Raw genomic sequence first — 11,390 nt, forward strand, 5'->3', positions numbered from 1 at the left:
GTCATTTACTCATTTCTGTAAGCCTTAGGCTACTAGTTTTCTATAAGTAGGACCTTTTACTATTGTATTGAGACATCGAGGGGTAGCTATCTTCATTGTTATGCTATCTTAGATCATTGGGAGGCTGGCCTCATGGCCATGCCTAGACCTTGTTCTTATGTATTTTTAACGGTGGAGTTTCTACACACCATAGATTAAGGTGTGGAGCTCTGCTGTACCTCGAGTATTAATGCAATTACTATTGTTCTTCCATTCAATTCCGCTTGTTCTTGTTCTAAGATATCACTTGTTCTTCAACTTGATGAATGTGATGATCCGTGACACTCATCATCATTCTCACCTATGAACGTGTGACTGACAACCACCTCCGTTCTACCTTCGATTGGGTGAATATCTCTTGGATTCCTGATTGCACGATGCATGGTTGATCGCCTGACAACCGAGCCAACCATTCCGTGAGATCAGAGTCTTCGTGGTATAGGCTAGAACTGATGGCGGCATTCAAGAGAATCCGGAAGGTCTAACCTTGTCTGTGGTATTCTAAGTAGGATTCAATGATTGAATGACTGTGACGTGCTTCAAACTCCTAGCAGGCGGGGCGTTAGTGACAGACGCAAAAGAATCACTGGATTCTATTCCGGCCTAACCGAGAACCGACAGATGATTAGCCATGCTGTGACAGAGCATAGGAACATTTTCACTGAGAGGATGGGAGGTAGCCACTGACAACGGTGAAACCCTTGCATAAGCTTGCCATGGAAAGGAGTAAGAAGGATTGGATGAAGACAGTAGGAAAGCAGAGAGACGGAAGGGAAGGCATCTTCATGCGCTTATCTGAAGTTCCTACCAATGAATCACATAAGTACCTCTATCTTTATCTTTATGTTTTTATGCGTTCATCACCATATCCATTTGAGTTTGCCTGACTAAGATTTACAAGATGACCATAGCTTGCTTCATACTAACAATCTCCGTGGGATCGACCCTTACTCGCGTAAGGTTTATTACTTGGACGACCCAGTGCACTTGCTGGTTAGTTGTGCGAAGTTGTGTTAATGCCATGGTATTGAACACCAAGTTTTTGGGGTTCATGACCGGGGATTATGAGAGTTGTGAAAAGTATTGTTCACAATTTCGCGCACCAATTCACAAAACCATGTAATTTATATGAATAAGTGTGAAAATAGTTGACAAAATCCACTTAATTGAATCCAAAATAAACCATAAAATAGTGGTTTATCACTTCCTCAACTCATGCATTCGACGTCTTAAGATTTTCAAAAGGAGGATCATCCTCGGGAAGAGTAACAATTTTTCCATCAATCACAACCATGTAGGGATTAGGAAAGATCTACCTCGGGAGCAATAACCCAGAACTAAGCTTTTAAGTTCTCGGTCATCTTATGGGCGATCGACTCTTCTAGATCAGCATACCCCTCCTTCAACCTGGAGATCTCATCCACCAAGTCCAATTTTTCCCCAAAAGCTTGGGTATAACTCTCTTCATCCTTTTTCTTTAGATCCTCCGCTATGACATAGGCAGCTTCAACATGCTTTACCCTCTGTCAAAGTTTTGAAAGATCGGTGATGAAAGTCTTCTTCTCTTTCTCCAGTTCCTGTTTGGACTTCCACAAAGATGCCACTTCAGCCTACAGGTCGGTCAAAGTTCGCTGAGTGACACCAAGGGGAGTCTCCTCAAGCTATTTCAATAAAGCCAAACAAACTCCTGCCGTCCTTATCCCACCTCGGACCAATACTTGAAGATGGTTTTTTTTTATAAAAACATCGTTCACACTAATAAAGCTGTGGGGAAGGACATGTTTTCGCAAAAGGCCACAATATCAAAACCTTATTCATACACACTATTGAATTTAGAAGTCTTGTGCTTTTTGGATTTAGCTCAGGGAAAAGAAGAACAGGGGGAATAGTTTTAACACTGGAACTAGTAAGAGGAGTAAGAGGGGGAGAAGTAGGATCAAGAAGAACCTTAACAGATGAAGAAGGGCCCGAATCTAACTTAGAGGGGGAAGAGATATCACCTGACTTACCAGCCTCTTTTAATTCAATAGCTCAGATAGCAACATTTTTCTTGGCTTGTCAAAGGCTCTTGAAGGCAATCAAACCACTAGTCATCCTCGCTACAAAACCAAGCTTCAAAGTTGGGTTAGGTAAGCATAATAAATACCAACAAAACGGTATCTTCAAAATGAAAAGAAATAATACCTAACTCAGTGCGGACATAGCTTGGTTTTTCTACCAGAAATTTTTTGGTATCTAGGTTGGAAGCTTGGCCCCAACATTCTTGGAACAAGGCCACCACAGACTCTGGTACTTCATCTATGTCCTCGAGGTTATATTTTATAATAGTGGGAAATTCTTTCCAATACAAACTGAAAAGGACTTCATCTTTCTCACTCAAAAAGAAAGGTCGAACACCCTCAACAGATCGAATTTTGAAAAAAATAATTTTTGAAATAAAAAAAAAAAGAATCATCAAAAATGGAAAAGACCTTCCTCTCTTAACAACTCGAAAGGAGATCCAGCCCTACTTCTTAGAACTGAATATTTTGGTAAGTTGAAAGAGAGAAAAGAAAACTTTAGAGGATAAGGGAAGGTCGAGTTCTTGACATATTAGCTAGTAAATTTTCAGAAAGCCCAAAATTACGATGGAGTTGAGAAGGGGCAACTTTGTAAAGATGAAAAAATTTCAATTTCAAAATCAGAAAAAGGGAGACTGGCCCTCAACCTCCTAAAAAAGCAGTCATATATGTAAATAAAATGACATTCCGACTTGTCAAGTCGGGTGAAACAGATTCTCTCTTTTGGATCAGCAACTACAATATCATACATATCCTCATCTTTCCGATCTCTATACAACTTACGTTGTCTACGAAAAGTTTTCGCATACTCATTATCGATTACAGGGACAGCAGAAAGCACGGTAATATCTACTCAGTCTAAGTCGGTTGGATCCTTAAAAGACATATTGAGTACTACTAAACGAGACATAAAAATATACCTACAATAAAGCAAAGAAAATCATCACTATAAGTCGAAAAACTAGGAACAATCCAATATATTCAAACTAGCCTATAAGAGGTCAGGTCATCTTGAACGACATAAAAGAATTTCATAATTCTTAAACCCTCTTCTGAACCAAACAAGAAAACCACATTACCAGAGCTTCAAATGGAGCACATTTCAAGAGACACAGATGGCAACATTTGGGAATACTACAAAGAAAAATCCTACATTCAACATACAATTTGCAACGAAGGAATAAATTTCTCAAAAAAAGAAAATAAACGCAGAATTTCCAAACAAAGGAACATCAAGAAGAAACTATTATCATTTCTTCACACAAACATGATGGTACCAGAAGCACATTGCGAAGATACATGATGAGCGGATATTTTATACGCTTTTTGGGGGTAATTTCATGTAGATTTTAGCATGTTTCAGTTAGCTTTTAGTAGAATATTATTAGTTTTTAGGCAAAAATTATATTTCTGGACTTTACTATGAGTTTGTGTGTTTTTCTGTGATTTCAGGTATTTTCTGGCTGAAATTGAGGGAGCTGAGCAAAAATCTGACTTAGGCTGAAAAAGGACTGCTGATGCTGTTGGATCCTGACCTCCCTGCACTCGAAATGGATTTTCTGGAGCTACAAAAGTCCAATTGGCGCGCTCTTAACGGCGTTGGAAAGTAGACATCCAGGGCTTTCCAGCAATATATAATAGTCCATACTTTGAGCGAGGATAGACGACGTAACTTGGCGTTAAACGCCAAGTTCATGCTGCTGTCTGGAGTTAAACGCCAGAAAAACGTCATTATCCGGAGTTGAACGCCCAAAACACGTCATAACATGAAGTTTGACGCCAAGAAAGGCCTCTGCACGTGGAAAGCTTTAGTCTCAGCCCCAGCACACACCAAGTGGGCCCCAGAAGTGGATTTCTGCACCAATTATCTTAGTTTATTCATTTTCTGTAACCCTAGGTTATTAGTTTACTATTTAAACAACTTTTACAGACATTTCTTGTACCTCATGACATTTTCAGATCTGAATTACATACTTTGTGACGGCATGAGTCTCTAAACTCCATTGTTGGGGGTGAGGAGCTCTGTAGCGTCTCGATGATTTAATACAATTCCTTTGTTTTCCATTCAAACACGCTTGTTCTTATCTAAGATGTTTATTCGCGCTTAATTGTGGAGAAGGTGATGATCCGTGACACTCATCACCTTCCTCAACCCATGAACGTGTGCCTGACAACCACCTCCGTTCTACATCAGATTGAATGAATATCTCTTAGATTCCCCAACAGAATCTTCGTGGTATAAGCCAGATTGATGGCAGCATTCATGAGAATCCGGAAAGTCCAAACCTTGTCTGTGGTATTCCGAGTAGGATTCCGGGATTGAATGACTGTGACGTACTTCAAACTTTAACCTGCTGGGCGTTAGTGACAGACGCAAAAGAGTGATTCTATTCCAGTAGGAGCGGGAACCAACCGGTGATTAGCCGTACTGTGACAGAGTGCGTGAGCATAGTTTTCACTGCGAGGATGGGAAGTAGCCACTGACAACGGTGACACCCTACATAGAGCTTGCCATGGAAGGAACCTGCGTGTGAGAAGAGGAATTCAAGGAAGAGTTGAAATCAGAAGACAAAGCATCTCCAAAACTCCAACATATTCCCCAAATACTGCAAATCAAAGTAACATTGTTCCCTCTTTTATTAATTCCAGTAATTTCACTTTTAATCCAAATAACCTTGTTGACATCCTAACTAAGATTAATAAAATAAATATTAATTGCTTCAAACCAATAATCTCTGTGGATTCGACCCTTACTCACGTAAGGTATTACTTGGACGACCCAGTACACTTGCTGGTCAGTTGAACGGAATTGTGCAAGTAATCAGTTAGTTAAATTAGTTCTCCTTGGCACATGCCAAGGAGCCATTAATTAAGGATCACAATTTCGTCCACCAAGTTTTTGGCGCCGTTGCCGGGGATTATTGAGTTTGGACAATTGAAGGCTTATTTTATTTCTTAGATTAGGAATAATTTATTTTTATCTTTATTTTTTATTTTTATTGTTATAGAGTCATTAAATTTTGATAGGATAGTTTCTTTTCAAGAACATCTGCATCAAGTGTCATATTTATTCCCAATTGGCTTATATTCTTGATAAGGGAGCACCAGTACTTTTGAAAATCTTTTTCAAAAATAATTTTTCTTGATTCAATCTTGTGCCAAACTCCAAGTTTGGTGTTTTATTGTTAATTTTTATAATTTTCGAAAATTTTCTTAAAGTTTTCTAAAAATTTTAAGTTTGGTGTTCTTTCTTTTGTTCTTGGTGTTCTTGTGAATCTTCAAGGTGTTCTTGAGTTTTTCTTGTGTCTTGATCTTAAAAATTTTTAAGTTTGGTGTTCCTTGGTGTTTTCCCTCCAAAAATTTTCGAAAATAAGGAGCACTAGATCTAAAAATTTTAAGTCTTGTATTTTTTGTGTGTTTTTCTCTTTCTTTATAAAATTCAAAATTCAAAAAAAAAAATTTTTTTGTTTTCTAACCAATTTTAAAAACTACTTTTTCGAAATTTTTAATATAAAATCCAAATTTCAATTTCAAATTTTTCGAAAATTTTCACAAAGTGCTTTCAAAATATTTTTACAAATTCCATTTTTATTTATTCCATTATTATAACACAAATAATAGCAACATACATATCATCTCTTTTATTCCATTATGCAATTAAATGGGAGTGATCAGTCCAAGAGGACTCTGGGGTCATATGCTAACCCCACTACTGCTTCATATGGGAGTAGTATTTGTATACCCTCCATTGGAGTTAGTAGCTTTGAGCTGAATCCTCAGCTCATTATCATGGTGCAGCAAAACTGCCAGTATTCTGGTCTTCCACATGAAGAACCTACAGAGTTTCTGGCACAATTTCTGCAAATTGCTGATACAGTACATGATAAGGAAGTGGATCAGGATGTCTACAGATTATTACTGTTTCCATTTGCTGTAAAAGATCAAGCTAAGAGGTGGTTAAACAACCAGCCTAAGAACAGCATAAAAACATGGAAACAGCTGTCAGAAAAATTCCTGAATCACTATTTCCCTCCCAAACGGATGACACAGCTAAGGCTAAGCATCCAAGGCTTCAAACAAGGAGATAATGAATCCCTTTATGATGCATGGGACAGATACAGAGAGATGCTAAGAAAATGCCCCTCTGAAATGTTTTCAGAATGGGTGCAATTAGACATCTTCTACTATGGGCTTACAGAAAAAGCTCAGATTTCTCTAGACCACTCAGCTGGTGGATCTATACACATGAGAAAAACAATTGAAGAAGCTCAAGAGCTCATTGATACAGTTGCCAGAAATCAGCATCTGTATCTGAACAGTGAATCTTCCATGAAGGAAGAGGCTAAAACAGTAACCGCGGAACTCAATCCGGTGGATCAGGCTAATGAATTCAATCAGCAATTAGACTTTCTAACTCAGCAGCTAGCCGAATTCAAGGAAATGTTGCAGGAAACAAGAATGGCTAACAGGAACATGGAAGTGCAACTAAAACAGACAGAAAAGCAACTGTCAAAACAAATAGCAGATGAATGCCAAGCAGTTCAATTAAGAAGTGGGAAAACATTAAATACCTCACTTCAAAGCAGCAAGAAGACAGGAAATGAACAAATAGCTGCTCAAAATCTCTCTAAGGACAAGCAGAGCCCAGAGAGGGATAAAGCTGGTGCTGAACGCCCAAACCATGCTCATTCCTGGCGTTCAACGCCAGAAACAAGCATGGATCTGGCGTTGAACGCCCAAAAGGAACATGGTTCTGGCGTTCAAACGCCAGAAATAAGCAGGGAGGTGGCGTTTAACGCCACCCCAGCTTCCTCCCCTGGTACTCAAACGCCAGTGGGTGATCAGTCACATACAAGTGCTGATAACAATCCTTCTAAAAAGGCTTCCCAACCCACTTCTGTAGGTAATAAACCTGCAGCAACCAAAGTTGAGGAATACAAAGCCAAAATGCCTTATCCTCAAAAACTCCGCCAAGCGGAACAGGATAAGCAATTTGCCCGCTTTGCAGACTATCTCAGGACTCTTGAAATAAAGATTCCGTTTGCAGAAGCACTTGAGCAAATACCTTCTTATGCTAAGTTCATGAAAGAGATCTTAAGTCATAAGAAGGATTGGAGGGAAACTGAAACAGTTTACCTCACTGAAGAATGCAGTGCAGTCATTCTAAAAAGCTTACCTGAGAAGCTTAAAGATCCTGGGAGCTTCATGATACCATGCACATTAGAAGGTGTTTGTACCAAGCAAGCTTTATGCGATCTTGGGGCAAGTATCAACCTAATACCTGCATCTACTATCAGAAAGCTTGGTTTGACTGAAGAAATCAAACCAACCAGGATATGTCTTCAACTTGCTGATGGCTCCATTAAATACCCATCAGGCGTGATTGAAGACATGATTGTCAAGGTTGGGCCATTTGCCTTTCCTACTGACTTTGTGGTGCTGGAAATGGAGGAGCACAAGAGTGCAACTCTCATTCTAGGAAGACCTTTCCTAGCAACTGGCCGAACCCTCATTGATGTCCAAAAAGGGGAAGTGACCTTAAGAGTCAATGAGGAGGAGTTCAGGTTGAATGTTGTTAAAGCCATGCAACATCCAGACACCCCAAATGACTGCATGAGTGTTGATCTTATTGATTCTCTGGTAAGAGAGGTCAATATAGCTGAGAGTCTCGAATCAGAGCTGGAGGACATCTTTAAAGATGTTCAGCCTGATTTGGAGGAATCAGAGAAGATAATAGAACCTCTGAAAATCCCTCAAGAAGAGGAGAAACCTCCAAAACCCGAGCTCAAACCATTGCCACCATCCCTGAAATATGCATTCCTGGGAGAAGGTGAAACCTTTCCTGTAATTATAAGCTCTACCTTAGAGCCACAGGAAGAGGAAGCACTAATTCAAGTGCTAAGGACGCACAAGACAGCTCTTGGGTGGTCCATTAGTGATCTTAAGGGCATTAGCCCAGCCAGATGCATGCACAAAATCTTGTTGGAGGATGACGCCAAGCCAGTGGTTCAACCACAAAGGCGGCTGAACCCAGCTATGAAAGAAGTGGTGCAAAAAGAGGTCACTAAATTACTAGAGGCTGGGATTATTTATCCTATTTCTGACAGCCCCTGGGTGAGCCCTGTTCAAGTTGTCCCTAAGAAGGGTGGCATGACAGTGGTTCATAATGAAAAAAATGAACTGGTTCCTACAAGGACAGTTACAGGGTGGCGTATGTGCATTGATTACAGAAGACTCAATACAGCTACCAGAAAGGATCATTTTCCTTTACCATTCATAGACCAGATGCTAGAAAGACTAGCAGGTCATGAATACTACTGCTTCTTGGATGGATATTCAGGTTATAATCAAATTGCAGTAGATCCCCAAGATCAGGAGAAAACGGCCTTCACATGTCCATCTGGAGTATTTGCATACAGAAGGATGCCATTTGGCCTGTGCAATGCACCTGCAACTTTTCAAAGGTGCATGCTCTCTATTTTCTCTGATATGGTGGAAAATTTTCTGGAAGTCTTCATGGATGACTTTTCAGTATTTGGAGACTCATTCAGCTCCTGCCTTAACCATTTAGCACTTGTTCTGAAAAGATGCCAAGAGACTAACCTGGTTTTAAACTGGGAAAAATGTCACTTTATGGTGACTGAAGGAATTGTCCTTGGGCACAAAATTTCAAACAAGGGGATAGAGGTGGACCAAGCTAAGGTGGAAGTAATTGAAAAATTACCACCACCTGCTAATGTTAAGGCAATCAGAAGCTTTCTGGGACATGCAGGATTCTATAGGAGGTTTATAAAGGATTTTTCAAAAATCGCCAAACCTCTGAGCAACCTGCTAGCTGCAGACACGCCATTCATCTTTAATGAAGAGTGTCTGCAGGCATTTGAAACTCTGAAAGCTAAATTGGTTACAGCACCAATCATCTCTGCACCAGACTGGACATTACCATTTGAACTAATGTGTGATGCCAGTGACCATGCCATTGGTGCAGTGTTGGGACAAAGGCATGACAAGCTTCTGCATGTCATTTACTATGCCAGCCGTGTGCTAAATGATGCACAGAAGAATTACACAACCACAGAAAAAGAGCTACTTGCAGTGGTTTACGCCATTGACAAATTTAGATCCTACTTAGTAGGATCAAAAGTGATTGTGTACACTGATCATGCTGCTCTTAAATATCTACTCAAAAAGCAGGATTCAAAACCCAGACTCATCAGATGGGTGCTGCTTCTGCAAGAGTTCGATATAGAAATAAGAGACAGAAAAGGGACAGAAAATCAAGTAGCAGATCATCTGTCCCGAATAGAACCAGTGGAAGGGGCGTCCCTCCCTCTCACTGAAATTTCTGAAACCTTTCCGGATGAGCAATTACTAGCCGTCCAGGAAGTGCCATGGTTTGCAGACATTGCAAACTACAAGGCAGTGAGATTCATACCCAAAGAGTACAGTAAGGTGCAATCAAAGAAATTAATCACAGATGCAAAATACTATCTTTGGGATGAACCATATCTCTTTAAGATATGTGCAGACGGAGTGATCCGTAGATGTGTGCCTAAAGAAGAAGCACAGAAGATCCTTTGGCATTGCCATGGATCACAGTATGGAGGGCATTTTGGAAGTGAACGAACAGCCACAAGAGTCCTCCAGAGTGGCTTCTACTGGCCTACTCTCTATAAAGATTCCCGAGCATTTGTGCTTAACTGTGATAGTTGCCAGAGATCAGGCAACCTGCCTCACAGCTATGCTATGCCTCAACAAGGAATCTTAGAAATTGAGTTGTTTGATGTATGGGGCATTGACTTCATGGGACCTTTCCCACCATCATACTCAAACACCTATATTCTGGTGGCAGTGGATTATGTATCCAAATGGGTGGAGGCTATTGCAACACCCACTAATGACACTAAAACAGTGTTAAAATTCCTCCAGAAACATATCTTCAGCAGATTTGGTATCCCTAGAGTGTTAATCAGTGATGGGGGTACTCATTTCTGTAATAAACAGCTCTACTCTGCTCTAGTACGTTATGGAGTCAACCACAGGGTGGCTACTCCATATCACCCACAAACTAATGGGCAGGCTGAAGTCTCAAATAGAGAACTTAAAAGAATTCTGGAACGGACTGTAATTAACCGTAGAAAGGATTGGGCAAGAAGCTTGGATGATGCTCTGTGGGCATACAGAACAGCATTTAAGACCCCTATAGGGACCTCTCCATACCAGCTTGTGTATGGAAAGGCATGTCACTTGCCAGTGGAACTGGAACACAAGGCCTACTGGGCAACCAGATTCCTGAATCTTGATGCCAAATTAGCTGGAGAAAAACGATTGCTCCAGTTAAATGAGCTAGAGGAGTTTAGACTCAATGCTTTTGAAAATGCGAAAATCTACAAGGAAAAAGCAAAAAGATGGCATGATAAGAAATTGTCATCCAGAGTCTTTAAACCAGGACAAAAAGTTCTGCTATTCAACTCTAGGCTCAGATTATTCCCTGGGAAGTTAAAATCCCGGTGGAGAGGTCCATATGTGATCACAAGTGTATCACCATATGGATACATAGAACTTCAGGATAGTGACTCTAACAAAAAGTTCATTGTCAATGGACAAAGAGTTAAACACTATCTTGAAGATAATTTCGAGCAAGAATGCTCAAGACTGAGATTACATTGAATATCAGTGTCAGTCCAGCTAATGACATTAAAGAAGCGCTTGCTGGGAGGCAACCCAGCCATTTACAAAGTTTATTTACTGATTAAATAAATTTTCTTTTCTTTACAGGTTTGAGTCCAAGTATCTTCAAAGGTGAATTAGTAATTGATTGAAGTCCCAAGAGTTACAGAGAAAGTTGGAAGCTCACTGGCATGAAAAAGCCAGTAAGAAATACTTTGGGCGTTAAACACCCAAAAGAAGCACCCACTGGGCGTTCAACGCCAGTAAGGGTAGCCTTCTGGGCGTTAAACGCCAAGAAGAAGCATCTTCTGGGCGTTAAACGCCAGAAAGATGCACCTTCTGGGCGTTTAACGCCAATCTGCTAGCATTCTGGGCGTTTAGAAAAACGCCCAGTAAAGAAGGACCTCCTGGCGTTCAACGCCAGGAAGAAGCATCACATGGGCGTTGAACGCCCAGGAGAAGCAACATGTGGGCGTTAAACGCCCAAACCATGCACCATGTGGGCGTTTAACGCCAGGATGGTGGGAGGAGGTACAATTTCGTTTTTCTTTGCTTTTTTTCAAAATTTTTATGTTTCAATTCATGATTTCTTGCATAAACATATTTTAAATTATCACTTTC

The sequence above is a fragment of the Arachis hypogaea genome, chromosome 1 (genome assembly GCF_003086295.3).
Source record: "Arachis hypogaea cultivar Tifrunner chromosome 1, arahy.Tifrunner.gnm2.J5K5, whole genome shotgun sequence".
Classification (NCBI taxonomy): Eukaryota; Viridiplantae; Streptophyta; class Magnoliopsida; order Fabales; family Fabaceae; genus Arachis; species Arachis hypogaea.